Genomic DNA, 20080 nt, shown 5'->3' with positions numbered 1-20080 from the left:
GAGTAGGCACTACTAAGCATTTTGTCATTAACCGATCGCAGATTGCATGAGGGAACATAAGACTTCAGGAGAGTGTTGAGGTAGGGGGTGCTGTTCTAGACAAGGTCTTGTACATGAGCATAAAGGCCTTGAATTTGATGCGGGCGGCTACAAGAAGCCAGTGAAGGGAGATGAAGAGGGGTGTGACATGGGTTCTTTTGGGCCGGTTGAAAACAAGGCGTGCTGCTGCGTTCTGAATCATCTGAAGGGGTTTGATGGAGCTGGCTGGGAGGCCCGAGAGTAGTGCGTTGCAGTAGCCCAGTTTTGAGATCACAAGAGTCTGGAAGGTAGAGGACAGTCGCAACATTAACCATACCATATTTGTAGTGTCTATCTCAAACTCTCTAGCACCACCAACCTCTCAAAGTTTGACCCTTTTCAACCATAAGGCCTAGAAACAAAATAATTTTTTCCTCAAGACATTATGACGTTATTTTCCATTTCTGGATGGAGCTCTCATCAACTCATTTGCTTTTACACTATCTGTTGTTACCCAGATGAGGATGGGTTCCCTTCTGAGTCTGGTTCTTCTCAAGGTTTCTTCCTCATAACATCTTAGGGAGTTTTTCCTTGCGACCGTCGCCACCGGCTTGCTCAATTGGGATTTAATCCACACACTTACAATCTGTATCTTGTGTTTATATGTTTCTGTAAAGCTGCTTTGAGACAATGACCATTGTAAAAAACCATTTTCAAATAACACACAAACGAATTCAAAGTACGCCAAAACAGTCATGAGTCTATATCTCTGTAACTCTTTAGTGTATTCAGACCAAACTCAAGTTGTGTCCCAAATGACATATTATACACTATTCACATTGCCGTCTAATGTATGAGTTTTAGAAGGGTAGTATTGTCTCAAATGGCACACTTTCGGTATTGTACTAAACAGAAGTATATGTTGTTTCCCGGTCGAGGGCAAATTACATCAAACGTGTGCATAATGTTATGGCACTAGCATTAGCGAAATAGCCAAACAGATAATGAATTGGTACATTTTACTGTTTATGTTAATGTTTCCTTTTATGCCCAACAAGACCTTAGTCATCGTGAGACAGTGGCGTAATCATCTCCACAGGTGAATTTTGCTTGCACAGTTTAAAATCAACATAGTAAGTTGTGATTTTGGCTATGGCTGCTGGCACTGTAAACATCTTCTTTTTTTTTTTTGTTCAGCATCTGAGCCTGATATAGCCCCTCCCCATCCACTACATAAGGAAAGCTGAGACCGTTGAGTGCATGAAGTGTCCATCATCACACATTCGGTTGAATGTGTGCATTATCCGGGAACTTAAAGTGCACTATGTATTTGGGGGTTTTCAGTGTGAACTAATCACACTATTTATACTATAAAATGGTGTAGAACAGTGTATGAGTGTGTGATTTGGGACACACTGTAAGTACTTGTCATAGCATTCATGACTTGAGGGTAACTGCACAGTTTCAGAACAGTGCCACCTAGTGTTCACAAGATATGAAAAAAGCACATTTTTGCTTATAATGTTATGTTATAATGTTATAATGGTTAGTCCTAAAATCACGATACTGGTCTCGTTAGATTCTGTGAGGCATTCCAAGTCAAATGATAAGTTCTTAGATTAGCTGTTTTGTGTGTCTGCCATTTTGAATTTAGTCCTAAAATTCTGTATTTTATAAATGATTTGTCATATGTTAAGATATTCCATGAAATCACACCATGACAAGAAGGCACACAAAAAGTTTTAATGCAATTAAAAAAAAAAGTTACTTTTTTTTTTTTTTTTTTAAACATTTGATTATTTTTGTCTATTTTCATGACACTGATCTTCATAGATTCCTTGGGTCATACTGAGATCATTGATACCAATTATGCCATGGTCAGCTGAACTGGCTGTCTGCCATTCTGAAATGTTTGAAAACCTACCTTTTCAAACACATTTGTCCGATTTTCACGAAAATCAAATCAGATCATCTTCAGATTGTGCAGACAAAAAGTTAATCGATTCATGGTGATTCGTCAAACTGCTCTCGAATAATGTGCAAACGTATTTAACAATTAGCCTATGCTAATCATGTGGTATTTAAGCATTTATATATTTTCATATGCATTTAGTCTATTTTTGTGCACTTTTATTGGCCTGTATTACAGAAGTTAGGTGTGGTTGATCAGTTTATAGTGATGCACCTGTTGCACTTCATGCTTACAATTTATTCTAGCAGTAACACATACTCCTCAATAAGCATTGCACTGAGAACGTTTATAACACACTTTTAATCCTAGTTTTTAGCCAACACAATTTTTGGTCTTAAGTAGACTTCTCAGATTATTTTTGGAAATAGTTATCATAAGCTTTTTTAACACAGGCCCAGACAGCATTCTGGCAGTGACAAGCCATCGTAAAAATACTTTTCATCTGTAAAAGTGCATATAATTTTTAAATAGTCCAACCTTAACAAGTCTTAAACTATGCTGCAAAACATCAAAAAAGTATATAAACACAATAATTATTCAAATCCAGTCCAAGTTTGAAATGTAAACACAGAATCCGACTTTATTCTTAAACTACATTACAAGGGAAGGGACTCCACCTTCTGCCATGCTTGTTCTCGTTCTACGTGTGAGATGCCAACGTCATTGCACGTAAACGTCATCAACTATATAGTCAATATCATGGGATGGCAAACGTTTATCATGGAGAGGAGTTGTACCAATGTATCATGGATGATACAATTTGGTACAGTCCTATCTAACAGTGTATAGCAACAGTGATCTTCAAATACTGTGTGATGTGGACATGGCCCAAGAGCTTAGTGTGAACACAAATCACCATGCATTGATCCCTCCCAAGAGGAGGGAGAGAGAAAAGTGCAGATGGTGCAGTTTTGGTGTGTTAGTGATCAGAGTACTTGGGTAAGGGGAGCTCTTTGTGTTGACAGTTGGAAGCTCAGCTGTGATGCTCGAGGGAAGACTTTTTCAGGAGATGTGAACAGGAGAGAGAAATGTTAGGTCTTGTTAGCATAAATGAAACATGCATATATCTTCTCTTCCTGCGAGTAGCTCTTTTGTGCTTCTCTCCATGAGCTGCCTGGCAGAGAGGTATGGCAGCCTGATGCACATGCATTTGTTTGTGTTTTGGTTAGTATTCTAGATGGTGTTGCTGTCTGATGTGTTGAAAGGGAATAGCTGGTGATCTGGCCTTGGTGTTACCTATGCATGAGGCTCTGTTAACCCATTCATACATTCAAGGAACCATTCACCTTTCCTTATTTTTTCCCCACTATAACATACAAGGTGTCTGAAAATTATCTTTACAATTTTGACACCAAATATTCAATTCAATTTTATTTGTATAGCGCTTTTTACAATAGACATTGTCTCAAAGCAGCTTTACAGAAACATATAAACACGGTATACAGATTTTAAATGTGCAAATTTATCCCAATTGAGCAAGCCGGTGGCGACGGTGGCAAGGAAAAACTCCCTAAGATGTTAAGAGTAAGAAACCTTGAGAGGAACCAGATTCAGAAGGGAACCCATCCTCATCTGGGTAACAATGGATAGTGTAAAAAAGTTACAAAAAGTTAGTACACCCCTAAGTGAAAATGTCCAAATTGGGCCCAAAGTGCCAATATTTTGCATGGCCACCATTACTTTCCAGCACTGTCTTAACCCTCTTGGGCATGGAGTTCACCAGAGCTTCACAGGTTGCTACTGGAGTCCTCTTCCACTCCTCCATGACGACATCACGGAGTTTGTGGATGTTAGAGACCTTGTGCTCCTCCACCTTCCGTTTGAGGATACCCCACAGATGCTCAATAGGGTTTAGGTCTGGAGACATGCTTGGCCAGTCCATCACCTTCACCCTCAGCTTCTTTAGCAAGGCAGTGGTCGTCTTGGAGGTGTGCTTGGGGTTGTTATCATGCTGGAATACTGCAAACTGATCATGCTTTGCTTTAGTATGTCACAGTACACGTTGGCATTCATGGTTCCCTCAATGAACTGTAGCTCCCCGGTGCCTGCAGCACTCATGCAGCCCCAGACCATGGCACTCCCACCACCATGCTTGACTGTAGGCAAGACACACTTGTCTTTGTACACCTCACCTGGTTGCCGCCACACACGCTTGACACCATCTGAACCAAATAAGTTTATCTTGGTCTCATCAGACCACAGGACATGGTTCCAGTTATCCACGTCCTGCTTGTCTTCAGCAAACTGTTCGTCTCGTGCATCATCTTTAGAAGAGGCTTCCTTCTGGGATGACAGCCATGCAGACCAATTTGATGCAGTGTGCGGCATATGGTCTGAGCACTGACAGGCTGACCCCCCACCCCTTCAACCTCTGCAGCAATGCTGGCAGCACTCATAAGTCTATTTCCCAAAGATAACCTCTGTATATGACGCTAAGCATGTGCACTCAACTTCTTTGGTCGACCATGGTGAGGCCTGTTTTGAGTGGAATCTGTCCTGTTAAACCGCTGTATGGTCTTGGCCACCGTGCTGCAGCTCAGTGTCAGGGTCTTGGCAATCTTCTTATAGATTGCCAAGATACAGATCCTCAGAGAGTTCTTTGCCATAAGGTGCCATGTTGAACTTCCAGTGACCAGTATGAGGGAGTGTGAGAGCGATGACACCAAATTTAACACACCTGCTCCCCATTCACACTTGAGACCTTGTAAAACTAACAAGTCACATGACACCGGGGAGGGAAAATGGCTAATTGGGCCCAATTTGGACATTTTCACTTTGGGGTGTACTCACCAGTGGTTTAGACATTAATGGCTGTGTGTTGAGTTATTTTGAGGGGACAGCAAATTTACACTGTTACACAAGCTGTACACTCACTACTTTACATTGTAGCAAAGTGTCATTTCTTCCGTGTTGTCACATGCAAAGATATAATCAAATATTTACAAAAATGTGAGGGGTGTACTCACTTTTGTGAGATAGTGTATAAAGTCATTTTTACATTTTTAAATAAAAAAATTATTAATGATACTCTGTCACTCTGTCTCACTCTCTCTGTCTCACTGTAACAATGTGTGTGAAAATTATCTTTACAACTTTGACACTATATTAAACATTTACTAGCACGCATAGGATGATCAATTTAGAAATTTAGACACACAAAACCTAAACCTTAGTTTTTTTTTCTTAATGTAATAATGTTATAAAAATTTAATACTAGCACCATTTGTGATGCGCAAAAACATCCAGGAGATGATCCAAAACCTGCCATGTATGCTGCAACATATCCACATCAATGTTTTCAGTAACAACTGTGATTCTTGCCTTCAGTTCATCTATAGCTACGTCTACAGTACATTAATCCGGATAAATTTGAAAACGGATCTTTTTCTCTATGTTTTGGCAATCCATCCACACTGAGATGGTGTTTTTGTCCATAGAAAACAGAGCTTTTCCAAAACGCTCTCCCAAGTGAATAATTTTGAAAATGCTGTTTTACTGTTGTAGTGTGGAACAAGAAAACGGAGATATTTAAAAACGATGATGTATTTTTAGTCATGTGATGCAGTCATGTGACCTATTCAACTGAACACAAATTTGGAAAATGTTGTATTGCAGTTGTTGTGCCTGCTATCCAGTTTGATAGCTAGATGAATGTCACTTGTACAGCCTTCAGATTGCATTTTTAAATAAACGCCTGAAATGATGCAGGCTAAAGCTTCTTACGGTTTTACGCATGCACAGTACAGGGAAAACGAAAATGCAGTTTTTAACCGGATTAATGTAGACGTAGCCTATGTCTGTCAGTTCATATAGGATTTCTCTGATTTATTTTATTTTTTTGTAATTGTTGCGGCTAAAAATGCTTGATTTTGCTGCAGCTTTTTTTCAATTTGTGATACAACTTGTGTCACAAGTTAATGTGCTTTTTTGCGGCAACTACTTGAATTGGCAAAATTGCATTTCCACGACATTATATTTTTCGGTCTTTCGCAGTGATGTTTGTTGGTAAATGAAGCTGTACTCATTTTAATCGAAGATGGCTTTGGTTGAATCCTTCAGGGACTGGTCTCTCACTGGTCTTAGTGTTGTATACATAATCTCTGACGAATCCCCAAAGAAGTTGAGGGTGTGATGTTGGGTGATGCAGGCAGCCAAACAATGCTACTGTACCTCGATGACCAATCCACCTGTTCATGAATGTCTTCAAGTTCAAATTCAAGTGGTTTTATTGTCATTTCAACTTTATACAGCTGGTACAGTACACAGTGAAACGAAACAACGTTCCTCTAGGACTATGGTGCTACATAACACACTAACCACATGAGACGACACAGAACTAAATAAGATCTACACATTTTTACATAAAGTGCACATGCAAACATGTGCTAACAACACAAGACCATACAATACTACTAAAACAGGACAATAGGTGCAGTAAGTGACAGTGTAGCATCGACCAGTAGTCATCAACAGTTTTAGTGTGTAAGTGTCTGATATAACAAGTAGTGCAAAAGATAGGTGCCAAAGAGTAACAATATAATTTAAAAATGGTATAAATGTGAACATAACATGCTATGACTTATTCTTCAGCAGATTAGCTTATACCAATCATTTATTGTCAGTTATTGTGGTAGAAGCCATGTACATATTATAATAAAAACATATTATAATAGGGGCGCACGGTGGCTTAGTGTTTAGCACATTTGCCTCAAACCTCCAGGGCCGGGGGTTCGATTCCCGCCGGGAAACCGCGCTGCGGGGTTTCCTCCGGGTACTCCGGTTTCCTCCCCCAGTCCAAAGACATGCATGGTAGGCTGATTGGTGTGTCTAAAGTGTCTGAATAGTGTATGAATGGGTGTGTGAGTGTGTATGTGATTGTGCCCTGTGATGGACTGGCACCCTGTCCAGGGTGTACCCCGCCTTGTGCCTGATGCTTGTGCCCTGGGATTGGCTCCAGGTTCCCCCATGACCCTGAAGGAGGAGTAAGCAGTAGAAGATGGATGGATGGATATTTTTATAATACATTAGCAGCAAAAATGCAACAGAGTCAATGCAGGAATGTGCAAACATTGCAATGGGAATGCAGGAGTCAATGCAATATTGAATTATTCAGTCTTAGTCAGAGACTCAGGGACACTCAAGGCCCAATGTGGTGGCATCAAAACTTCATCGAAAAAAATTTTGTGCATTTTTATTGGCTAAAAGATGTAAACATAACCCTGTGTTTAATTTTTTTTATTACATGCTTAGCAAAGTCTAAGGAGTACTGACTGTATCTAGCTATCTAACATTTGTTTTGTATAGCACGGTTGTATCACTGTAGATTCTACTTGTCTTTGGAATGTAAGAAAAAGCTTAATATACTATCACTCTTTCACCTGTTGCCATGAGCAGGTAATGCTGTATGGTGCAGTGGGCTATAGTTAATGACTTTATCTCCAGCCAGGTTCCTCAGAATGGGAGGAAAGCTGTGTTTTCAGTCACAAACACTTTAAATTACATGGACTGATCTCAGATTGGGTTCCTCTTCTGGAGAAAAAAATAGCAAAGCAGTTTGCCCAAAGCTGCCGCAAACTCCCATGATTCCTAATTACACCATGCAGATTATGTCAATAGTTTGCTCATTGCTGAGCAGAACAATGCAGTTAATTATGTGACAAGGTATCATGGGTAAGACAGAAGTCAGCCTGTATCTTGTCACATCATTACATGTGCAAAGATGTACTATAATAAATATTGTGCATAGAAATTATATTGCTAGTGAAGAAAGTTAGTTGTGTAGGTCTGTTTTTTTTTTTTTCCTCATGGCTAAAAGTTTCATTTTCTCTAAATGGCATGTAGTGCTAATTAGTTGGTAATGTGTGTGCACGTGGTGTAATGACTTTATCGGCAAAGGCTTGGGAAGTGGTGCACTGTTAGCATCAACACTGACAAGTGTTCTGAAGACGAATGTCCCTCCTGGTGCCAGTAAATTACCATGAGGGTGTGCGGCAAGGAGCTTATTGGTATGTGTGCATATCAGCGGATGTTCTCACTGACATGGTGCTAGAAGAGATCTGCTGGAAATTATTCATGATCTATTTTCAGTGCTCCTTCCAACTTCTGAGCCTGAAGGTAGTCTTGCCTTTTTTCCAAATGGTTCCCCAAGATCAATTTTTAATTTACTGACAGTTCAACTAATAACAAATCCAATTACACAGCAGCTGCTTCCAAATAGACTTATTGAGGGCTTCTTGCTGATTTGCCCATTTAAAAGAGGAAGATTGTAGCAGGAAAGAATCAAGCGTTGAAGAAAGTGAGCTGGACCTTATTAGCATTCAGGAGGGAAGACAGTTCTCATGCCGTCCTCAGCCGAAACCTGCGGCTGTTGTCCATTTAATTTCAACAGGATGAATGCAAAGGTCAGCTCCAGCATCTGGCATCATACAATGTGCTCTTTTCCCCCCTGTTGTAGCACAAGTTAGATCAAGCGGTCAAATCTCAGGATCCTAAAAGTCAATTGAAGGCAGGTTCTTGAAGTGAGAGGAAAAAAAACAGTGCTGTTTATAGCACTGATTAGAAAAAACACAGTTTTAACTGATACCACACACAAAAAACCCCCCCAAAACAAACCCAAAACTGTTTAATCTGGAATTTGGATTGTATAATCTATCATGTTAAATTGTTGTTAAGGTATCCCAATACGTGATACAAAGATACAAGGAAAGCTAAAGAGTAAGACATTCTCTCTGGGTCAAGTTTCATCATCAGGAGTCTCATCCATCAGAAGAAACCCATCCACCCATTACAAACCCATTATCCATTACGAATGCTTTTCAAAAGATTATTAATAGTACGAACGGCTCATCAGACATAAATCTTTAACGTTCCGCAGCCCCTGCAGCTAAATGACTACACTCTGCCTCATTTACATCCTTATCCAAATCAAATTCTCACCCTGCAGGAGGACAGAGGGCTGCCCGGCATCCCCTACCCAGTTAATGTCCAGATACCTGTGACTGACATCAATTGGACAGCAGTTTATCAGTTTGGATGTGTGGATGAATATTACATAAATGTGGATTCTGATATGAGCCTTATTTTATGGCTCGTGGATTTGTAGGGTTTATAGTTCATGAATTTGTAGGAATTTGGTGATGCAAATGAGATCAGTGACTTATTAGGTCAAATCTCAGAGGTCCAGTTTGATTGTCTCCTGGGGACTGAGAAAGAGAAGTAAGAAAGAACTTTAAAAGTAAGTAATCAAATATGCAGCCTCTTTCATCCTGGTCCCTGGCCACATATACACAAGTATGACAAATATGTGAGGCCGACGCACACACACACAGTCATGTATCAGGGAAGGAACTCTGGAGTTCCCAGAAGCTACTGCACCATACTCAGTCACATGAACCTGCACCTGAATTCACTTTTTGGTTAACGAGCATGCTTATATATAGCCACTGTTTGCACAGCTTCCTCGTCTCACGTTGTCTTACTATATTTCTGTCTCTTCTGCTGTGTTTTTGGTTTGTGATTAGTCCATGCTATGGTGGTTTGCCTTAGTGTCTTTGTATTTTGTTTGTTACTTTATTAAATCTTTAAAATTCTGCAATTGCATCTGTCTCAACTTCGTTTAGTGACAGAACATGAGACTGACACATGGATGCAATGGAATTTTTCAGGGTCCATGAGTCCCTGTACAAGTGGGAGCCTTTTTACCAAGGTGGAACCATCTCCCACCCTCACCTATTGTGGTCTAGTCCAACGAACCAGTCAGTCCACAGAGAACATCAGTCAGCCTCGCTCTGCATTCATGCCGGACCGGGGATATCATGCCCGAATCTGCTGACACAAACAACCAAGCACTGCCTTCCTGCCCAGCTGAGGACGCTGCTCAGTCTTCTGCTTCAGCTGGGGATGTTTTGCACAGGGGGCCATGACCGCCAGAGTGAGGGAGTGTATTTTGGCGCTCAGGGAGAAGCGCCCCGGGGGGTGGTTCTATCATGTATCAGGGAAGGAACTCTGGACTCCAGTTCCCAGCAGCCACTGCACCATACTCATCAGTCACATGAGTACCTGAATTCACTTCCTGGTTAACGAGCACGCTTTTATATATAGCCACTGTTTCCACTGCTTCCTTGTCTCATGTTGTCTTTCTATGTTTCTGTCTCTGCTGCTGTGTTTGTGTTTAGTCCTTGCCACTGTGTTTTGCCTTAGTTAGTGTCTTTGTATTTTATTTGTTACTTTTATTAAATCTTTAAAATTCTGCAATTGCATCTGTCTCAACTTTTTCATGACACACACTATATGGCCACAAGAATATGGCCACCCATTTATCACACTCATGCACTGTATTACTAATGTCCCATTCTAGGTTTAGTCCCCTATTTGCTGTTATAATAACCTCCACTTACACTTTTGGGAAGACTTTCCACTAGATTTTGAATTCGACATTCCTATTCATCCCAAAGGTGTTCTGTAGGGTTGATGGCAGGGATCTAAACAGGCGACTTGAGTTGTTCCATGCCAACCTTGGCAAACCATGTCTTAGATGGTTTTGCTTTGTGCAAATGGATTTTGCTTTATGCACAGGGGCATTATCGTGCTTGAACAGATTTGGGCCTCATCAAGGATGTTTGTGTGCTTCCACCTTTCTGGCAACAGTTTGAGGAAGAACCACGTGTGTGTGAATTTCAGGTGTTGACATACTTTTGACCATATAGTGTATACGCTCGCTGAACACTTTGATTAGGAACACCTGTATGCCTACTCTTTCATACAGTCCAACATGTGGCTGCAGGACAGTGCATAAAATCATGCAAATACAGGTCAAGAGCTTCAGTTAATATTTATATCAAACATTAGAGTAATGTGTTCTCAATGACTCCCTGCTAGCGCCAAGATTTTCTGATTAAAAAATGGCTTGCCCTTTTTACCTACCTAGCTGACATTTTCAGCTGACTTAATGATCTGAACGCAGGACTTAAGGGTAAAAACACGTCACTCTTTTCGACGTGTAAAGTGATGTTTTGTATTTAAACCCAGAGTGAGTGTGGCCTAAACCAGAAGGGAGTTTTTTAATCTCACTCACGCAGTTATTTTTGTTTCTGTCTGCCTGTGAGATTTTATGAGTTTAGTTGGGTCATTTCTCAACATACAAATTCATAATATGTACTTTGTTTACAAACAATACAGTAGAGAGCATATGACAGATTAATGATAATCTTACTGGACATGAAAGAGGAAAGATGGAGGGAAAGAGATGGAAGGAAACAAAGATGAGAGAAAGAGTAAAAAAGAAAAATAAAGTAAACTTAAAATCATGTCACCACACCATGGGATTGCAAGGGCAATATATCTTCTACCTCTGGAGGGACAGGCAAGACCTCAGTGATGGTGGTGTGTAGAATGTTCTCTCCAAGTCAGTCATTCCTGGAATCAATAAGTAGCAATTAGACATTTAGTGAGGTAACACTGCACATAACAGGAGCCTATTCTTTTGAGTGCATAATGTGTGTGAGGATTTAAACTTTTTTTATTTCTGTAGATCTAAAAGTTTTTTTGTTTTTTTTTTAAACTGCTTTTACTTTCAAATTGTATGTTATCATTTTTACTAAGCATACAGAAGCATTTTTAGTATGGTTTCTCCACCACTGTGGCCAAGACATCTTTATTTCGACAAAACACTGTGTTTCAGTGGAATGACTTGATGCCACTTAATGTATAATAGTAACAGATAAAAATCTACCAAGTCGTTAATGTTAAGACTTTGCAACATGGTGCTCTGTTTGGTCAGAGAGTACAGATGTTATTCAGAATGATGGTCAACTTTATGTATTTCCATCACAAAATACACAACGGCATAATTTTGAGTTAAAATAATGAGAAGTTCTCCAAACTCAATGGACCCATCATTTTTTGACACAAGGACATGACCATTTTTATATGATGTACCTTTATACACTATGTCTGTGGATACATTAGTATTGATTTCTGAAATGCTAAATTCTCTCACTACATGTTTAATTGTGTCACTGTAAAAGTTGGGGTAAAAACTGCAACTGTCTTTGTCTTGCAGAAGCTGACTGCATCCTGGCCCAGCTGAAAGATATGCCTGAAATATCTGATGTCTTTCGGATAAAGTAAGGCAGATGTTTTTTTAAAGTTTTTCAAATGCCTGGCATATCTCTTCAAGTAGCTGTGTTTTCTTTCGCATCATCCATAATCTAATCAAGGGACCAAATTTAAAAATTAGTGCCGGATAGTGCGGCAATTACATTCCTAAGAAAGGACTCATTGATATTCTGTGGCAATTCAATGCTTTCATTTGTTGCATCATTTGAGCTCTGGGAAGCATCTTCACATGCAATGACAGTATTAGAGTGAGAAATAGTTTCCATGTAAATGTCACTTATGCTATCAACAGAACATGCTCTATGTTTCCTGGACATATGAGCAGTAAATAGCTGCGTTTACATGGACAAAAATAATCCACTCTTAACCAGATTAAGATCATACTTTGATTAAGAAACTACCATGTAAACAGCAATTTTTACTTACCTTAATCTAATTAAGGTCACATTCGAATTAAGCTCTAATCGAATTAAGACAGGTGGAGTACTCCTGTTTTAGTCGCATTATGGACGTGTGTTACAGAAATGTAAACACCTTAATCACATTATGAACGTCGTGTGAGAGTTTTCACCGCATTTTGCACAATCACACGTCAGTTCTCAACATTTTATGGCGAACAAGAGAATTCGGCTGCGTCCCAAACCACATACTTGCCTACTATAGGCCTGTAGTAGGGAAAAATACATGTATCTCGGCTACTATATAGACGGTAAGCATGCAGTTTGAGACGCAGCCCACGGCTTCAAGTAGTTGTCTATTAGCACGTATAGCATGACAAATAATTACCTGCACTTAAAACATTCGTAAAAAAAAATTAAATAAAAATACCCAAAACTGTATACGATACCATAAAGAAGACGGACTGTATGTTGATACGTGAAATTCTGGAGGGACGTCGGATGGCATGGCGACGTAATGACATGGGCTGTTAATCTAATTATGTTCTATAACATGTAAAACGGGAACATGACAGGAGTATTCTAAAAGCGACTCATGTAAACACCTTAATCACATTATCATCTTAATCAGAGTAAGGTCATTAATTAGATTACTGCTGTCCATGTAAACGTAGTCACTGATGATTTCACAGTGAAAGTATTTTTACAACCTGTTATTGGACATGCCACAGGTTGCCCCTCTACTATATTCTTCTTTTAAGTGGCATATAAGTGTAGAATTGGTGGTCACACAACGAAATAGCGCATTTAAAATCTGTAACAAAGACTACCAGTAACAGAGGGTGCAGATTCATTCAGTATGTTTACATGGACAACAATAATCCAATATTAACCCGATTAAGACAATACTCTGATTAAGAAACTACCATGTAAACGGCAATTTTTAATTTAAAAAAAAAGTGTTTGTAAAAATTTTAAATAAAAACACCCAATACTGTATACGGTATCATAATGAAGTCTAATTGTATGTCGATACGTGAAATTCTGGAGGGGATGTCGGACGGCGTGGTGACGTAATGACGTGTGCTGTTAATCGATCTATGTTCTAGAACATGTAAAACGGGTACATCAAAGGAGTATTATAAAAGCAATTCATGTAAACACCTTAATCACAATATTGGCTTACTCAGAGTATGTTCAATAATTAGATTATTGACAGATTAGATGGCTCGTGGATTTGATAATCTAATTATTGACCTTATTGTGAATAAGACAATACTCTCAGGTGTTTACATGAGTTGCATTTAGAATATTCCTTTCATGTTCCTGTTTGACATGTTATAGAACATAGATCGATTAATGGCACACGTCATTACGTCCCCACACCACGCCCTTCGACGTCCCCTCCAGAATTTCACGTATCGACATACAATTCGTCTTCGTTATGGTACCGCATACAGTTTTGGGTGTTTTTAATTTTTAATTTTATGAAAGCTTCAAGTGCAGTTAATTATTTGTCATGCTATACATGCAAATAGACGACTGCTTGAAGCCATGGGCTGTGTTCGAAACCGCATACTTACCTACCATATAGTAGCTGAAATACATGTATATAGCATGCTATATAGTAGGTAAGTATGCGGTTTCGGACACAGCCATGCTCTCTTGTTTGCCGTCAAATGGTATGTGTACGTGTTCTGTCACAAAATGCGGTGAAAACTCCCACACAACATTAATAGTATGATTAAGGTGTGTACATGTTTATAATACTCGTCGATAATGCGACTGAAATAGGAATACTCCACGTCTTAATTCGATTCGTGTTTGCTTCGAGTATGACTTTAGTCAGATTAAGGTCATCAATAATCGCTGTTTACATGCTAGTTTCTTAATCAGAGTATTGTCTTAATCAGGTTATTATCGGATTATTGTTGTCCATGTAAACGTACTGGATTGTGAACCCGATGTAAATGAGCTTTAAAAGCTGCGCAAGTACAAAATGTCTGTTAGCAGGCAACATTTGAAAAAACAATGCTGTTCGTTGCTATGAACTCTACAGTGCAGCACATTACCCCTCAACATCTCGTGTCTTGGTGCAAAAACGACAGGTAAACTAACAAAATCTTCGATTTGTTCAGAATACTCAGATGACACTGCAAAAACACAACTCAGAATAAAAGAAACAAATTGAAAGAGTTGAGTGTTAAAATTGAAACCTACAGTCTAATTAACCACTGGTCAGTCTGCATTATTATTAAGACAGCAAAATATACCCTCGGTCACAAACATATGCTTGTACGGTAATGTGTTCAAGTTTGAAGAAAACAAACTGCTCTCTTACCAGTGTGAGAGATCGCGATTTTACACGTCATCATGCACAACTCCATGCGCTAGCAGATTAGGCGCACTCCCAGTGAACTTTGTCAAAAGTGGCCACTCCCATGATAATACAAAATGAATTTTACTGCTCACTGAGTGGACAAGGCAAAGGTCATGGTTTGATATTCAAATGCAGACATTTATTTATCTGTGAATGTAAATTTGATTTAAAAATAATTATAAAAAAACCCTCTATAGCTTCAATTACAGAACAAGAAAAGTGTCATAAAATGGTCTCAATCTATTGTAAAGCCATATAGGCTAGCATTGCTTCTTTTGACCTAATTGTGACTTAAGGTTTAACTCCTGTCAAAAAAAACGCACGTAAAAAAGAAGGTATAAAAGAGAGTTTATTTCAGCTGCACTTTCATGTTTTAATTGGCTCCTCAAGCAGCCTAACGTTTGCACAGATATATCACTTGATTTGTCTAGTTAGTTTAGTTAGTTGTTGCATGGCAGGTTTTTACCTTGAAATGAGTGATTATAGGTTTTATCTTAATGTGTTGCCGTCTTCTCCGTAGACAGATCATGCTCTCAAGATCGACGATACACAATGTTATTGTGGGCGGGGCAACGGTTATTACTTGTTAATTTATTACTTATTACTTATAAGCTCACTTATTTACTCATTTATCAAAAATAAATCAACTTGTTTAGTAAATAAATACATTTTTAAAAATTAAAAAATAAACTTGTTTAGTAAATAAACTTGTTTATTTACTTATTTATTTAATTATTTACTTACTTCCATTATCGCGGGAAATGATGTTCGGAAAATGATAATCTTTGGTGGTAAAGAAAAATGTCACGTCGCCTATTTGGCAATATTTTGGTTTCAAACCAGACGCTAAGGGCGTACCGAGTTCCCAAGCAGCATTTCCCAAGTTCGGGGAAGGAATGAGGAAGCTGGAGGCAGGCTTGAAACAACTCAAAAGGCGCTTTATTCCTTTACGTTCACTTTTCAGCGGTTCGATTTTATACACACACGGCTCGGTGCTGGTCGGCTTGCTGCTTGCTGCTTGCTTGCTTGCTTCTCTCTCTCTCTCTCTCTCTCTCTCTCTCTCTCTCTCTCTCTAATTACACACAGGTGAGAATCGTCACGCGTTACCTGTCGGTTCCACCCGCCTCCTCTCCATTCACAGCCGACGCTCCACCACGCCCCCGCGGCCACAAATATATTAATAGGAAAACGAACCCAGTGTCGTCTCGAGATATCGTGAAAACGGCATCCCCAATATCATCGTCTACTGGCACAACCCTAATGTATTTAGTGAAGGATGAAAGAAATGAGCCTTTTGTTTATCAGCTAACAGTCATTCTGGCCCTTTGTTACCATAACAATACAGGAAAGAATTCATACAGGGTAGTATGGATATCTTATAGCAATACACGTTTATATTTGTATCTTTCTTCTTTGACAACTTTTAAAGTTCTTTATCTACCCATGCATGCAGACTAACAAACACAGACTCACACACTTGGCCATGCAGCTCATGAATTTCTTAAGAGACTTTGTGTTTTTTTCTGAGGAGGTGTAGAAGATTGCTTGGTTGCTAGGAAACATTTTAGTTAGGAAAACCCTTGCAGTCCTGACGCTTGAACCCCACGCGTCTCCAAAAGAACTCTGGGAAGACTGTAGTTATACAACAGAATAAGGTGCTTCATCTACTATATGAGACTATCTCACCATTTGTGAAATGTATATTATCTATTACTATACATGCAGTTGTATGTTACTAGAACTGAAAAGCAAATTCATCTCATTTATTAATGACTTGTGATAATAGACAACATGGTGATACAGGGCAAGGACAAAAGACACAGAGGCAGTAGAAATGGCCCAGTCTTCTTAACGGTTGAGAGAGCATGCTTCTCTTTGCATCATTCCCAGAGGTCCTTGCGATTGACAGTACAGTTTTCAGTATTGCTTCCTTGTGGATAGAGATACATGGAGCCATGTCACTTCTACTTAGAAACCTTGTGTACATTCACTACCTGTAAAAATACCACTTACAGTCTCCTCAAGTTATGCAGATACTGGATAATCTTTTTTAAATTAGCTACAGTATAGCTATATTAAAATATATTTTATGAATATCTTATACATAAGGTAGGACTTGCTTTATCACTGGATCTGGAAAGTTTCTTTCACATTAAACCATCCCTCACTGATTCCAAGTTGCTTAGGCTACATTACTTATATTATATTGTTTGGTATGTTATGTATATTTAAAACAAACATAGCTTACTGTAAAGTTGTGTTGTTATTCATATTAAAGCATTTTATTAAGTAACTACTATGAGCACTAGCATTGTAGCAAGAGCAAGGAATGCAAGTCTGGACTAGGCGTGGAAGGCAATGCCACTATATTGTTTGGGTGAGTGAAGCAGGATGCAAGTAGGAAGCTTTTCTGTAGACAATGGCACCACTCTTTTCATAAGGATGGAATTTTCCTCTGTGTTATCCAGGCTTGGGTATCTTTGGGCATCAATATTTGTGGCCCATTTCCATGCTTTTCCTTTAAAGCATGAACCCTCTCTCTTTTGTCTGGCTTGGGGTTCAACAGATGTGGACATTCCATTCCATCATAGGGCCCTGATGCAGAGAAGGGACATATGGAAAAGGTAAGCCATATGGATATTCTGGCATAGAATGAGAGAGGGGGCACAGCTTACTGGACTTTTGTTCTTCAAAGCTCCATGGGCTCGGAGATGGCTCTTGGAGTGGAGGCTTTGGGAGTGATGACTTTGGGAGGGACAAGTGGTGCCAGTTCATTGTTCCACATAAAAGGCACTGACCTATACATCGTGCTGCTCTGTCCCTAGCCGAATCGCTATGTCCTTCACTGGCATGTGCTGGTGAGTGAAACAAAAAGCAGGTGTGCAAAATCAACATGGCAGGCTGAAACAAACTAGAATAATCCATATTTGTGAGTCAGAAAATAGGTACTTGTCAAAACACAGGTGGAGCTAGAATAACAAAATCAAGAACACAGAGAACAAGGATTGGAATTAATCAACATAATTACACAATAAGACATCGCACTGAGCCAATGAAACAACAAGGGCTAAATAGACAAACACAATGGTAACTAAACAGGAAAGAACAATAAGGATCAATCCCAATTACAAGATGGGGCAGAGACACTACACAAATCAAAACAAATGAACATCAGTGTAAATAAAGAAGCGTAAACATTGGAAACCAAAACATTAATAATGTGTAACCTGCTGGGGAGTGCGCCATGAGCAGTGAGGGGAATATGTGACAGCCACTATTGTAAACTATATAGCCAAAAGTTTGTGGACACTTAACCATTACATCCATGTGTGCTTTCTGAACATACCACTCTGGATTTAGTTCCCGCTTGTTGTTATAATAACCTCCACTCTTCTGGGAAGGTTTTCCACTAGATTTTGGAGTGTGGCTGTGGGGATTTGTGCTCATTTGCTTATTTAATGTAAGCATTAGTGAGGTCAGACACTAATGTTGGGCCTGTCAGTCACCATTCCTATTCATCACAATGGTGCTCCGTATGGTTGAGTTGAGGGCTCTGTCCAGGCCACTCTATTTCTTCCACTCCAACTTTGGCAAACCGTGTTTTCAGGGACCTTGCTTTGTGCACAGGGCCATTGTCATGCTGGAACAGGTTTGTTCCCCTTAGTTCCAGTGAAGGGAAATTGTAATACTGCTGCATAAAAGACATTCTACACAATTGTGCACTTCCAATATGATGGTAACAGTTTGGTTAAGAACTACATATGGGTGTGATGGTCAGGTGTCTACATAATGTACTGTGTCTGTTCAGCTACAAATATGGGTATCTGTATCTGTATCTGTGTTTGGATTTAAACTCAAAGTGGGCATGACCTAAAGAAGATTTTTTTTTTTTTTTTCTTAAACACGAACCCTACCACTATGCTTCTGGAAACACTGGACAACAATTGCGAAAACTTAGATGTAGAAATACCAGCACTGTAAGCATGGTCTAGAAATTCTTTTTTTTCTTCTTTTTTTGCAATCCTGCTCCTGCAGTTATTATTTTTGTTTGTACCCACTTGCAGTATTGTCTGACAAATTTAGTTGGTGCAATTTCCCAAAATATAAACAATTTAGTCATTTAAACATCGATAGCCCTCACCAGGCAGTAACTAAGGATGAATGAATACACGATGTAAATAAATTGCACAGTGTGGTCTGGTTGTTTGTCCTGCAAACTTCAAATCAGACTGTATGCACACACATGCATAGTAGTAAAAACCTCCCTTGATCCTTGTCCCAATGCACACCTCCAGTCTTGCTCCTGTATCTGTTTAGAATGATCTGTTAAATAAGAATAATGCATTTGGTTACATCCCTATTTTTGACCTGCTGATGGTTCCTGGGAGTTTAAAGACTTACCTGCTAAATAAAATATACGGCATCTAATTTCCATAGAAAGCACATGTCATGTATTCCCCTTCTCAGTGCGCTCTGTACTTCTTGGGGTGCACTGCAGCTCTCAGCACCAGCGTTTGTTTATATGGCCATGTGCATTTTGCTTTGGTTGATGTCTTGTCTCCTCCCTGGTCTTGTCATTGGTTGTCTTCCTAATGTGTCATGATTACTCTCACCTGTTTTTACTTCTTCCCTTGATTAGTCTGTGTATTTATGTCCTTGTGTTTATTTGTTCTGGTGTGAAGTATCTGTGCAGTGTATTCTTGTATAACTTTACCAAGCCTTATAGCCAAGGTGTTGTTATGCTGGTTTTAGATCTGGTTGGGTTTTTTTTTTGTTTGGGGGGGGTCATATCTGACCTGATTTAGTCTGTTTGTACATTGCCTGACTCTTACCTGTTTTGTGACTAAGATCTTGCCTAACATTTTGTATTTATTTGCCAGCTTTTCAGTAAAGAGTTCTAACCTGCAGCTGCCACCATTGCTGCTGGCTGACAACATAATGCATTCTGATGGAATTAAAATATTCATTGCAAGTGTAGAATTGTAACAGATAAGGAACACATTCCAAATCAGGAGAACAGTTTTGCCTAATTGTAGTAATTATGCCACAACCCATGTTCTGTACTGTATACGCTAATCAGCAGACTAGGCTTTGTGAGATATGGAGCCACAAAGATATATTTTTTAACATTCCCAGAGAGAAAAAGAATCGAGAAGGTAATGTGTAGTAAAAAAAAAAAAAAAAAAACTTGATGAT

The 20080-nt window shown here is 39.3% G+C and overlaps 2 long non-coding RNA genes across 3 annotated transcripts; both read right to left on the bottom strand.

Moving 5' to 3' along the window:
* Positions 1-6198: 6198 nt before the first annotated feature.
* On the bottom strand, positions 6199-16022 carry LOC128633610 (uncharacterized). 2 transcript variants are annotated; one of them, XR_008397053.1, is made up of 3 exons: positions 15629-16022; positions 8297-11404; positions 6199-6961 (listed from the first exon to the last, which is right to left on the bottom strand). It is a non-coding gene; the product is annotated as an uncharacterized LOC128633610 (long non-coding RNA). The 2 variants fall into 2 exon arrangements; XR_008397054.1 differs by having other exon boundaries at positions 11307-11404.
* Positions 16023-16954: 932 nt separating this feature from the next.
* Positions 16955-19427, bottom strand: LOC108269664 (uncharacterized). Its single transcript, XR_001813509.3, has 4 exons — positions 19286-19427; positions 19128-19207; positions 17560-17739; positions 16955-17479 (listed from the first exon to the last, which is right to left on the bottom strand). It is a non-coding gene; the product is annotated as an uncharacterized LOC108269664 (long non-coding RNA).
* Between the last annotated feature and the right edge of the window lie 653 nt (positions 19428-20080).

Source organism: Ictalurus punctatus, chromosome 9 (genome assembly GCF_001660625.3).
Source record: "Ictalurus punctatus breed USDA103 chromosome 9, Coco_2.0, whole genome shotgun sequence".
NCBI lineage: Eukaryota > Metazoa > Chordata > Actinopteri > Siluriformes > Ictaluridae > Ictalurus > Ictalurus punctatus.
Note: the sequence above shows the minus strand (reverse complement) of the source record. Positions and strands in the feature narration are given on the sequence as shown.